This window comes from Lithobates pipiens, unplaced genomic scaffold (genome assembly GCF_037356315.1).
Source record: "Lithobates pipiens isolate NorthernLeopardFrog02 unplaced genomic scaffold, aLitPip1_a1.2 Scaffold_25, whole genome shotgun sequence".
NCBI classification, from domain to species: Eukaryota; Metazoa; Chordata; class Amphibia; order Anura; family Ranidae; genus Lithobates; species Lithobates pipiens.
The window spans coordinates 103507061-103520866 of NW_027507787.1; the positions used below are offsets into that span (position 1 = coordinate 103507061).

The 13806-nt window shown below is 47.6% G+C and overlaps 3 pseudogenes; all 3 read right to left on the bottom strand.

Moving 5' to 3' along the window:
• Window positions 1-5002: 5002 nt before the first annotated feature.
• LOC143932381 (5S ribosomal RNA) lies at window positions 5003-5121 on the bottom strand (annotated as a pseudogene).
• Window positions 5122-9774: 4653 nt separating this feature from the next.
• LOC143931926 (5S ribosomal RNA) lies at window positions 9775-9893 on the bottom strand (annotated as a pseudogene).
• A 694-nt stretch (window positions 9894-10587) lies between these two features.
• On the bottom strand, window positions 10588-10706 carry LOC143932084 (5S ribosomal RNA; annotated as a pseudogene).
• Between the last annotated feature and the right edge of the window lie 3100 nt (window positions 10707-13806).

Here is a 13806-nt window from a genome sequence, read left to right on the forward strand (position 1 = left end):
TGTGTTCCGTTGCTCCCACTGGGCTCGGTGATGGCTGCTCATGTGCCTTCTTAAGGCGGTCGTCCCTAGGTGAGTATTGGGCTTACCGCGACTAACGCGTTGACTGCAAAGATTGCAGATGGCAACGCTATTGTCAGCAGCGGACACGTTAAAAAAAGCCCACACTGCGGAGCCATGTGCCGGTGTCCTGGGAGCGCCAGATGTGACCGTACATGGTCGATGACTCGCTCCTGATACATTTGCAGTCTGCTTTGTCCCTGCTGTGCAATGTAAGTCATTGCTGCTTCTCCTCCCTATCTGCTGGTCCATATCTCCCTCTGAACTCCCCTCCTCTTCCTCTCTTGTGGGCACCCACGTGACATCACTAGACACGTCATCATCAACGTCACCTTCCCCACCGCTATAAGTAGAGTAGGCAGCAACACCGGGGACCAACCTCCTCCTTGGGCTGATCTGGGTACTGGCGTCAGACTGCTGAGTAGCGCTTGTTGCTACCTCCTCTTCCTGATCCAATACCAAGAGTGGCTGCGCATCAGAAATGTCCTCTTGATATGGATCGGAAAATAATTCCAGTGACTCAAGCGGAAGGTATGTGGTGGTGGTGGTGGTGGTCGTGTTGTTGGTGGTAGTGTCTTTGGGGGTGCACATAGCAGAGAGTGAAGAAGAGGGTGCAGATCGAGAGGATGAGGAGGGTGCAGAAGAGTAAGGCTGAGCGAGCCACTCAACCAAGTCTGGTGCATCCTTTAAAGTAATTGAACGCACCTTCTGCAACTTCCCACTTTGGCTCAAGCCTGTTGCTCCTGCCCTACCCCTACCACCCCTGCGGAAGGGCCTGCCTCTTCCTCTGCATGTCATTTTTTAAATGACCCTGTGACAAAACTCTTAGTCCCTATACCAATGAAGGACTGCTGCAGTATAGGGCAGCGGTCAGCAGTAGTGCACGGCAACCCTATGTATTGTGGACCGATAGCGGTCCTTACAGAACAGCAGACTGTACTGCACTCAGGCCTATGTACCGTAGCACCCTATACCAAGTTACCAGTCCTTATAAAAACTTTTGTGGACCAAGCAGGTTGTGTGTTAGTGTTTAGCAGACTGTGCGTCAGTCCCTATACCGCTGAAGGACTGCTGCAGTATAGGGCAGCGGTCAGCAGTGGTGCACGTCAACCCTATCTATTGTGGACCGATAGCGGTCCTTACAGAACAGCAGACTGTACCGCACTCAAGCCTATGTACCGTAGCACCCTATACCAAGTTACCAGTCCTTATAAGAACTTTTGTGGACCAAGCAGGTTGTGTATTAGTGTTTAGCAGACTGTACGTCAGTCCCTATACCGCTGAAGGACTGCTGCAGTATAGGGCAGCGGTCAGCAGTGGTGCACGTCAACCCTATCTATTGTGGACCGATAGCGGTCCTTACAGAACAGCAGACTGTACCGCACTCAAGCCTATGTACCGTAGCACCCTATACCAAGTTACCAGTCCTTATAAGAACTTTTGTGGAACAAGCAGGTTGTGTGTTAGTGATTAGCAGACTGTACGTCAGTCCCTATACCAATGAAGGACTGCTGCAGTATAGGGCAGCGGTCAGCAGTAGTGCACGGCAACCCTATGTATTGTGGACCGATAGCGGTCCTTACAGAACAGCAGACTGTACTGCACTCAGGCCTATGTACCGTAGCACCCTATACCAAGTTACCAGTCCTTATAAGAACTTTTGTGGACCAAGCAGGTTGTGTGTTAGTGTTTAGCAGACTGTGCGTCAGTCCCTATACCGCTGAAGGACTGCTGCAGTATAGGGCAGCGGTCAGCAGTAGTGCACGGCAACCCTATGTATTGTGGACCGATAGCGGTCCTTACAGAACAGCAGACTGTAACGCACTCAGGCCTATGTACCGTAGCACCCTATACCAAGTTACCAGTCCTTATAAGAACTTTTGTGGACCAAGCAGGTTGTGTGTTAGTGATTAGCAGACTGTACGTCAGTCCCTATACCAATGAAGGACTGCTGCAGTATAGGGCAGCGGTCAGCAGTAGTGCACGGCAACCCTATGTATTGTGGACCGATAGCGGTCCTTACAGAACAGCAGACTGTAACGCACTCAGGCCTATGTACCGTAGCACCCTATACCAAGTTACCAGTCCTTATAAGAACTTTTGTGGACCAAGCAGGTTGTGTGTTAGTGATTAGCAGACTGTACGTCAGTCCCTATACCAATGAAGGACTGCTGCAGTATAGGGCAGCGGTCAGCAGTAGTGCACGGCAACCCTATGTATTGTGGACCGATAGCGGTCCTTACAGAACAGCAGACTGTAACGCACTCAGGCCTATGTACCGTAGCACCCTATACCAAGTTACCAGTCCTTATAAAAACTTTTGTGGACCAAGCAGGTTGTGTGTTAGTGTTTAGCAGACTGTGCGTCAGTCCCTATACCGCTGAAGGACTGCTGCAGTATAGGGCAGCGGTCAGCAGTGGTGCACGTCAACCCTATCTATTGTGGACCGATAGCGGTCCTTACAGAACAGCAGACTGTACCGCACTCAAGCCTATGTACCGTAGCACCCTATACCAAGTTACCAGTCCTTATAAAAACTTTTGTGGACCAAGCAGGTTGTGTGTTAGTGTTTAGCAGACTGTGCGTCAGTCCCTATACCGCTGAAGGACTGCTGCAGTATAGGGCAGCGGTCAGCAGTGGTGCACGTCAACCCTATCTATTGTGGACCGATAGCGGTCCTTACAGAACAGCAGACTGTACCGCACTCAAGCCTATGTACCGTAGCACCCTATACCAAGTTACCAGTCCTTATAAGAACTTTTGTGGACCAAGCAGGTTGTGTATTAGTGTTTAGCAGACTGTACGTCAGTCCCTATACCGCTGAAGGACTGCTGCAGTATAGGGCAGCGGTCAGCAGTGGTGCACGTCAACCCTATCTATTGTGGACCGATAGCGGTCCTTACAGAACAGCAGACTGTACCGCACTCAAGCCTATGTACCGTAGCACCCTATACCAAGTTACCAGTCCTTATAAGAACTTTTGTGGAACAAGCAGGTTGTGTGTTAGTGATTAGCAGACTGTACGTCAGTCCCTATACCAATGAAGGACTGCTGCAGTATAGGGCAGCGGTCAGCAGTAGTGCACGGCAACCCTATGTATTGTGGACCGATAGCGGTCCTTACAGAACAGCAGACTGTAACGCACTCAGGCCTATGTACCGTAGCACCCTATACCAAGTTACCAGTCCTTATAAGAACTTTTGTGGACCAAGCAGGTTGTGTGTTAGTGATTAGCAGACTGTACGTCAGTCCCTATACCAATGAAGGACTGCTGCAGTATAGGGCAGCGGTCAGCAGTAGTGCACGGCAACCCTATGTATTGTGGACCGATAGCGGTCCTTACAGAACAGCAGACTGTACTGCACTCAGGCCTATGTACCGTAGCACCCTATACCAAGTTACCAGTCCTTATAAAAACTTTTGTGGACCAAGCAGGTTGTGTGTTAGTGTTTAGCAGACTGTGCGTCAGTCCCTATACCGCTGAAGGACTGCTGCAGTATAGGGCAGCGGTCAGCAGTAGTGCACGGCAACCCTATGTATTGTGGACCGATAGCGGTCCTTACAGAACAGCAGACTGTAACGCACTCAGGCCTATGTACCGTAGCACCCTATACCAAGTTACCAGTCCTTATAAGAACTTTTGTGGACCAAGCAGGTTGTGTGTTAGTGATTAGCAGACTGTACGTCAGTCCCTATACCAATGAAGGACTGCTGCAGTATAGGGCAGCGGTCAGCAGTAGTGCACGGCAACCCTATGTATTGTGGACCGATAGCGGTCCTTACAGAACAGCAGACTGTACCGCACCCAAGCCTATGTACCGTAGCACCCTAGACAGACCAAGTTACCAGTCCTGATAAAGAGCTTTGTGGAACAAGTGAGTTGTGAATGATTAGCAGACTGCAGCAGAAGGGCAGCAGTCAAGTATAATATTCTTTCTATATTTGGAAGAAAGAATATTATACGTGTACAAGCCTATTACCGTACCACTGATACCAGTCCTGAAAAGAACCTTTGTGGAACTAATAGTAACAGCAAGTCTTTAAAATTATCCTCACTGCCTGACACACTGCTTCCTGCCTGTCCCTATACAAATTGGCAAAAAAGAGTAGGCTGGAACGATTAGCTGGAACAGCTCTTTTGTGGACCTGATAGTAACAGCTAATGATGATGATGATGATGATGATGAAGAAAGACTAATCTGGCTGAGCTGTCCCTAAAATAGCAGCATACAGCGCTCTGTCCCTTTATCTAAACTGACAAAAGAAACTCAGGCTGCTGACCTAACACCTATACCAGTCCTGAAAAGAACTTTTGTGTACCAAATAGCTAGCGTTTTCTCTGTCCCTACTCCACACAGGATCCTTTCCCTACAGTGACAGAAGAAAGAATGTAAAATGGCCACCGGATCGGGTGTATTTATAGGTTAGGGGGAATGTCCAAGTGTCCATGAGCTGTCATGTCTCAATTGGTTGTCCTGTAACACATGATAAACGTGTCACGAAAGGTTAAAGTTCTTGTATACATTAAACACGTAAGTCCGCCGGGGCGAACGACGGAAAAAGGCGTTCGAACCCGCGGACGGCGAAAGTCGGAAATTCGCCGCGAAACGACCGCCGGGCGAACCGTTCGGCCATCACTACAGGTCAAAGCCAACAAAATAAAAAGAATCCTACGGCATCCGGTATTCCCAGGCGATCTCCCAATCAAGACACTAACCAGGCCAGATCCTTCTATGTCACCTGGTCTTCCCAGGCAGTCTCCCATCCAGGTACTAACCAGGCCTGACGCTGCTAAGCCTCTGAAACCAGACGAGATCGGGTGCTTTCAGGGTGATGTGGCCTTAGCGTTCTCTTCAAGACACGCCCAACCCTCTTGACAAACGCCAAGATGGTCTCCTTGAGAAACAAGCGAAAAAAACAGTTCAAAGCCAACAACATAAAAAGAAGCCTATGGCACCTGGTATTCCCAGGCGGTCTCCCATCCAGGTACTAACCAGGCCCGACACTGTTTAGCCTCTGAGATCAGATGAGATTGGGCGCTTTCAGGGTGATGGGGCCATAGGTGACCTCTTTGGGCACTCTCAACCCTCTTGTTAAACGCCAAGATGGTCACCTTGGTAAACAAGCGAAAATAAACAGATAAACGCCAACAACATAAAAAGAAGCCTACGGCACCTGGTATTCACACATGGTCTCCCATACAGGTAATAACCAGGCCGTACACTGCTAGGCCTCCGAGATCAGATGAGATTGTGCGCTTTCAGGGTGATGTGGCCACAGGTGTTCTATTTAGACACTCTCAACCCTCTTGACAAATACCAAGATGGTTATCTTGGGAAACAAGTGAAAAAAAACAGGTCAACGCCAACAACATAGACCATGGCGGTCTCCCATCTGACCCAGACCCTGCTTAGCCTCTGAGATCGGGCGCTTTCAGGGTGATGTGACCTCAGGCGACATACTCAAAACTATTGACTGATGCTAAAATGGTCACCTTGGGAAACAAGCGAAAGAAAAACAGGTCAAAGCCAACAATATAAAAAGATTCCTACGGCACCTTTAATTAGGTACTATCCAGGCCGGACCCTGCATAGCCTCTGAGATCAGATGAGATCGGGCGCTTTCAGGGGGATGTGGCCGTAGGAGATTTCTTTGGGCTCTCTCAGCCCTCATGACAAATGCCAAGATGATCACCTTGGGAAACAAGCGGAAAAAAAAAGCAAATCAACGCCAACAACATAAAAAGAAGCCTACAATAACTGGTATTCCCAGGTGGTCTCCCATCCAGGTACTAACCAGGCCTGACTCTTCTTAGCCTCCAAGATCAGACGAGATTGGGTGCTTTCAGAGTGCTCGGACTCTTTCCCCATCACTATGTGTCACGTTCGGAATGACCCGAATATTACTGGCATATCCAAACCCTCGGCACACCACAAAATTGCGGCGTACGCTGACGATCTAATTTTTTTCGTCTCCAATCCACACATTTCGCTTCCCAATATACTCGCGGCTCTCCGGCGATAAGACAGCCTATCAAACTATAAAATCAATTGCACCGTCGGCTGTATTGAATATATCGGTCCCGGATGGTGAGGCCAAGAGACTACGCTCCGCTTTTCCATTCTACTGAGCTGAAAAACCTATATGTTACCTGGGCGTTGACATCGCAGCGGATTTGGCGCAATTGTACCCGCTTAATTTTGTCTCTCTCCTGAATAGACTGAATTCTGATTTGGGAAACTGGCATGCTTTAACACTGACCTGGTTCGGGCGCTGTAATGCATTCAAAATGACGGCCCTCCCGCGGATCTTATACTTGTTCCAGACATTACCGATCCGGTTACCTCCAATTTTTTTCAGAGAACTGCAGGTGCTGCTCCAGGACTTTATTTGGGCGCGCAAACCGCCCAGAGCCCGTTTGCAATTGCTTGCCATACCAAAGGACAAGGGGGGTCTGGGTCTCCCAGATCTGAGACAATACTACAGAGCGACTCTGCTAGCGAGAGTCGTTGATTGGCATTGTAATGGCCCACACAAGCAGTGGGTGGAGATGGAGATTGAGGATGGATCCATTCCCCTATTGACCTCCCCGTGGCTCCTGTCCTTCCTACCAAAAGACCTCAGAGATCACCCTTTAGTGGGAGCTACGTTGGCTGTTGTGCGGAGGTTGTTCCGCTGCACACACATTGCTCCCCTGCCATCACCAATGACTCCGGTTATAGGTAATCCAGACTTCCCATCGGGATTTACCAACAAGAAACTGCGACAGTTGACAGTGGTGGGGAAACAGCGTCTGGGAGAGGTGTGGCCCTCGGGAGGGCTCCCGACCACGCAAACTGTCGCCGAGCTTTCTGACCCTCCGCTTGACTTGTTTAGTGCTTATCAACTTCGTCACTTTCTTCTGGCCATACAAAGGGCCCCCTACACTCCTAGAGACCTGACGCTCTATGAATCCATCTGTCACAAAAAGGAACCTGTGCGACACACCCTCTCCCTCCTGTACAACCTATTAAGTAGTCAGGAGGAGGAGTCGACCCCACCATTTATCCACAAATGGGAGAGGGACTTTGGCATCACATTTACCCCACAACAGATAGGGAAGATCCTGACATTAGTACATAAAGCTTCCATCGCAAACCAATATCAAGAATCAGGATACAAGATAGTCTCACGCTGGTATAGAGTCCCATACCTTCTGAATAAAATGAATAGATCAATCCTGGATGTTTGTTGGAGGTGCAATTCAGATACGGGGACCATGGGACACATTTTCTGGGCATGCCCGGCCTTGAGGAACTTTTGAGTGGAGGTGACCGGGACGATAAAAACTCTCAGAAATGTAGATATCGCAGACAACCCAGCAGCGTGCCTTCTACACTTGACCAAACAGCCTGTTCGAAAATACAAAAAAAACCTCACGATGCAACTCCTGAACGCCGCCCGGGCCTGCATTCCCACAATGTGGAGGCAGCCTCAGCCCCCATCCAAGGTGCTGTGGTATTCCAAAGTCAATCATATTCTCCGGATGGAAGAATTGACTGCCACCCTTCACAACACTGAAGAGGCATTTAGTGTTACATGGAGGCCCTGGAGGTATTTTGCTGGTACTTGAGACTACATTTAGGAGGTGAGCAGCGCCCCTGTCCCAGAAAACGACTGAACATCTAACATTTACCTACGTAGGCCATGTCTGCCCTGGGTGCCATTCCACCCCCCTCCCTTTTTGTCTTTATTTTTCTTTTTTTCCCCGCCGCGATCCCCCCACCTCCTCTCTCTCCGTCTTTGCACTCTCTTCTTCCCTCGTCCTCCCTTTTGACTATGCCTTGTCTCCTTACTAGCCTTTGGGACCCAGAAGAACCCCAGGGTTCTGGACACGACTGGCTTATATTTTACTCTGGTTCACATAGGTCATGATAAGCTGGCTCGCTGTGGTCCCAGTTGTTCTCCATGATTACATTTGTCCGAACGGAGCTACACTAGTTATACTGTACTACATGTCGGAGGTGGGGTTTCTCTCTTTTCTGCATGAAACTGTAGGACTCCCCTCTGAGAACCCAGAGTTATTTGGCTGCCTATTTTTTGTTACCATGTAATTGTGACCCTGGGTCATGCTGTATGGTTGACTGTTATATTTATGTTGTTCTACTTATACTTAATAAAAGAATAAAAAAAAAAAAAAAAAATAAGTCAATGCCAACAACTTAAAAAAAAAGCCTATGGCATCGAGAAATCCCAGGCGGTCTCCCATCCAGGTACTAACCAGGTCCCAACCCTGCTTAGCCTCTGAGATCAAATGAGATTTGGCTCTTTCAGGGTGATGCAGCAATAGTAGATTTTTTCAGGCACGCTCAACCCTCTTGACAAACGCCAAGATGGTCACCTTGGGAAACAAACAAAAAAAACAGGTCAACACCAACAACATAAAAAGAAGCCTACCGCACCTAGTATTTCCAGGCGGTCTCCCATCCAGGTATTAACAAGGCGCGACCCTTTCTAGCCTCTGAGATCAGCGGAGATTGGGCGCTTTCAGGGTGATGTGCCCATAGGCAATCTCTTTGGGCATTCTCATCCCTCTTGAAAAATGCCAAGATAGTCACCCTGGGAAACAAGCGAAAAAAAAACAGGTCAACGCCAACAACATAAAAAGAAGAATACGGCACCTGGTATTCCAAGGCCGTCTCCCATTCAAGTACTAACTAGGCCCAACCCTTCTTAGCCTCTGAGATCAGAAGAGATAGAGTGCTTTCAGGGTGATGCGGCTGTAAGCTATCTCTTTAGGCACTCTCAACCCTCTTGACAAATGCCAAGATGATCACTTTGGGAAACAAGCGAAAAAAACAGGTCAACACCAACAACATAAAAATAAACCTGCGGCATCTGGAAAACCCAGGCGGTCTCCCATCCAGGTACAAACCAGGCCCAACCCTGCTTAGCCTCTGAGACCAAACGAGATTGGGCGCTTTCAGGGTGTTGTGCTCATAGGTAATTTCTTTGTGTCCTCTCAACCCTCTTGACACATGCCAAGATGGTCACCTTGGGAAACAAGGGAAAAAAAACAGGTCAACGCCGACAACATAATGAGAAGCCTATGGCACCTGGTATTCCCAAGCTGTCTCCCATCCAGGTACTAACCAGGCCTGACGCTGCTAAGGCTCTGAAAACAGACGAGATCGGGTGCTTTCAGGGTGATGCGTTCTCTTCAAGACACGCCCAACCCTCTTGACAAACGCCAAGATGGTTGCCTTGAGAAACAAGCGAAAAAAACAGTTCAAAGCCAACAACATAAAAAGAAGCCTATGGCACCTGGTATTTCCAGGCGGTCTCCCATCCAGGTACTAACCAGGCCCGACACTGTTTAGCCTCTGAGACCAAACGAGATTGGGCGCTTTCAGGGTGTTGTGCTCGTAGGCAATTTCTTTGTGTCCTCTCAACCCTCTTGACACATGCCAAGATGGTCACCTTGGGAAACAAGGGAAAAAAAACAGGTCAACGCCGACAACATAATGAGAAGCCTACGGCACCTGGTATTCCCAAGCTGTCTCCCATCCAGGTACTAACCAGGCCTGACGCTGCTAAGGCTCTGAAATCAGACGAGATCGGGTGCTTTCAGGGTGATGCGTTCTCTTCAAGACACGCCCAACCCTCTTGACAAACGCCAAGATGGTTGCCTTGAGAAACAAGCGAAAAAAACAGTTCAAAGCCAACAACATAAAAAGAAGCCTATGGCACCTGGTATTTCCAGGCGGTCTCCCATCCAGGTACTAACCAGGCCTGACACTGTTTAGCCTCTGAGATCAGATGAGATTGGGCGCTTTCAGGGTGATGGGGCCGTAGGTGATCTCTTTGGGCACTCTCAACCCTCTTGTTAAACGCCAAGATGGTCACCTTGGTAAACAAGCGAAAATAAACAGGTAAACCCCAACAACATAAAAAGAAGCCTACGGCACCCTTATTCACAGATGGTCTCCCATACAGGTATTAACCAGGCCGTACACTGTTAGGCCTCCGAGATCAGATGAGATTGTGCGCTTTCAGGGTGATGTGGCCACAGGTGTTCTATTTAGACACTCTCAACCCTCTTGACAAATACCAAGATGGTTATCTTGGGAAACAAGTGAAAAAAAACAGGTCAACGCCAACAACATAGACCCTGGTGGTCTCCCATCTGACCCAGACCCTGCTTAGCCCCTGAGATCGGGCGCTTTCAGGGTGATGTGACCTCAGGCGAACGCTTTGGGACATACTCAAAACTCTTGACTGATGCTAAAATGGTCACCTTGGGAACCAAGCGAAAGAAAAACAGGTCAAAGCCAACAATATAAAAAGATTCCTACGGCACCTTTAATTAGGTACTATCCAGGCCGGACCCTGCTTAGCCTCTGAGATCAGATGAGATCGGGTGCTTTCAGGGGGATGTGGCCATAGGAGATTTCTTTGGGCTCTCTCAGCCCTCTTGACAAATGCCAAGATGATCACCTTGGGAAACAAGCGGAAAAAAAAAACCATGTCAACGCCAACAACATAAAAAGAATCCTACGGCACCTGGTATTCCCAGTTGGTCTCCCATCCAGTTACTAATCAGGCCCGACAATGCTTAGCCTCCGAGATCAGACAAGATCAAGCACTTTCAAGGTGATGGGGCCATAGGCGATCTCTTCGGGCACTCTCAACCATCTTGACAAAGCCAACATGGTCATCTTGGGAAACAAGCGAAAAAAAACAAGTCATTGCCAACATTGGAGGCTAAGTAGGGTTGGGCAATCAGTTTCCTTGCCTGAAATAGGCATCTCAGAACTGCCAACTAATCCCAGGAGACAATACTTTGCCTCCATCCTGGTGGAGGTTCCAAACACCCGATCAATGGTTCCTGTCACCTCTGTCCAGTAGCGGATCAACTTCGGGCATTTTCAAAACATGTGCATCATGTCTCCCACCATGTTCCCGCACCGGGGGCAACTTGCGTCGGGCCGTTCGGCCAAACTGAAAAAGTTTACGAGGAGCATAATAGGTTCTATATAATAAGATCAGATGTGACATCCTCTGTGATGAGAGCCACAATTCACCACAGGAATTATAGCTCAGGGGGGTTTAGTACACACTCCACACTATATACAGTGGTGTGAAAAAGTGTTTGCCCCCTTCCTCATTTCCTGTTCCTTTGCATGTTTGTCACATTTAAGTGTTTCGGAACATCAAACCAATTTAAACAATAGTCAAGGACAACACAAGTAAACACAAAATGCAATTTGTAAATGAAGGTGTTTATTATTAAAGGTGAAAAAAAATCCAAACCATCATGGCCCTGTGTGAAAAAGTGATTGCCCCCTAAACCTAATAACTGGTTGGGCCACCCTTAGCAGCAACAACTGCAACCAAGCGTTTGCGATAACGTGCAATGAGGCTTTTACAGCGTCCTGGAGGAATTTTGGCCCACTCATCTTTGCAGAATTGTCCTAATTCAGTTACATTAGAGGGTTTTCGAGCATGAACGGCCTTTTTAAGGTCATACCACAACATCTCAATAGGATTTAGGTCAGGACTTTGGCTAGGCCACTCCAAAGTCTTCATTTTGTTTTTCTTCAGCCAATCGGTGGTGGACTTGCTGGTGTGTTTAGGATCATTGTCCTGCTGCAGAACCCAAGTTCGTTTCAGCTTGAGTACACGAACAGATGGTCGGACATTCTCCTTCAGGATCTTTTGGTAGACAGCAGAATTCATAGTTCCTTTTATCACGGCAAGTCTTCCAGGTCCTGAAGCAGCAAAACAGCCCCAGACCATCACACTACCACCACCATATTTTACTGTTGGTATAATGTTCTTTTTATGAAATGCAGTGTTCCTTCTATGCCAGATATACTTGGACACACACCTTCCAAAGAGTTCCACTTTTGTCTAATCGGTCCACAGAATGTTGTCCCAAAAGTCTTGGGGATCATCAAGATGTGTTGTGGAGAAATTGAGATGAGCTTTGATGTTCTTTTTGCTCAGCAGTGGTTTTCTCCTTGGAACTCTGCCATGCAGGCCATTTTTGCCCAGTCTTTTCCTGATGGTGGAGGCATGAACGCTGACCTTAACTGAGGCAAGTGAGGCCTGCAGTTCCTTGGACGTTGTTGTGGGGTCTTTTGTGACCTCTTGGATGAGTCGTCGCTGCGCTCTTGGGGTAATTTTGGGCGGCCGGCCACTCCTGGGAAGGTTCACCACTGTTCCATGTCTTCGCCATTTGTGGATAATGGCTCTCACTGTGGTTCGCTGGATTCCCAAAGCTTTGGAAATGGCTTTATAACCCTTTCCAGACTGATAGATCTCAATTATTTTCTTTCTCAATTGTTCCTGAATTTCTTTGGGTCTCGGCATGATGTGTAGCTTTTAAGGATCTTCTGGTGGACCTTACTGTGTCAAGCAGCTCCTATTTAAGTGATGCCTTGATTGTGAACAGGTGTGGCAATAATCAGGCCTGGGTGTGGCTAGAGAAATTGAACTCAGGTGTGGACAACCACAGTTATAGTATGTTTTAACAAGGGGGCAATCACTTTTTCACACAGGGCCATGATGGTTTGGATTTTTTTTCACCTTTAATAATAAACACCTTCATTTACAAATTGCATTTTGTGTTTACTTGTGTTGTCCTTGACTATTGTTTAAATTCGTTTGATGTTCCGAAACACTTAAGTGTGACAAACATGCAAAGGAACAGGAAATTAGGAAGGGGGCAAACACTTTTTCACACCACTGTAAGGCCGCCAGCGCGGCGACCTTGTATAGTGTGTTGCGGTGGTCAGGGAAAGAGGACAGTGTCTTTACTGCTTGGGAACCTAGCACTGGGGTGTTATGTGCCTCCTGAACAGTACACACCTGAAGCTACCCTTTATTACTGGTGTTCAATTTCTGCAATACATGCATCTGCAGTGCAGAAGTTAGAGTTTGTGTTGTGTGCCTCCTGCACAGTATACAGCTTATTGCTGGTGTTCTGTTTCTGTAATACAGGAACCTAGCACTGTTACAGTGCTAAGGTGTACAGAGAAGCTGGTATATATAGAAGACTACAGCATACAGAAGAAAGGCTAGTGAATACAGAATACAGACTCGTGTATGTTGAGTATACAGAAGACAGGCTTGGGGATACATCAAAGCTGACATTCTATACAGAAGACTGGGTAGTGTATACAGAGAGTCTAGTGGGTAAAGAAGACAGGCTGGTGTATTCTAGCTAGTTTTTAAAGTCTAGTGTATACAGAAGACAGGCTGTGGTATACAGAGAGTTTAGTGTATTCAGAGAGTCTAGTGTATACAGTCGGCGAGTGTATACATAAGACTGTCTCGTTTACACAGTGTTTACAGAGATGCAAGGGTGTACAGAGAAGCTGGTATATATAGAAGACTACAGCATACAGAAGAAAGGCTAGTGAATACAGAATACAGACTCGTGTATGTAGATAGGCTTGAGTATACAGAGATGCTAGAGTAAACAGTGAGGCTGGGGTACACAGAGAGGCTAATTGAAAGAGAGGCTAGTATATACAAAGATGTTAGTGTATATAGAGAGGTTAATGTATAGAGAGGGTCGAGAGTATACAGAAAGGACAGTGCATATAGAGAAACTAGTGTATACAGAAAACAGGCTTGGGTATACATCAAAGCTGACAGTGTATACAGAAGACTGGGTAGTGCATACAGAGAGTGTAGTGGGTAAAGAAGACAGGCTGGTGTATTCTAGCTAGTTTTTACAGTCTAGTGTATACAGAAGACAGG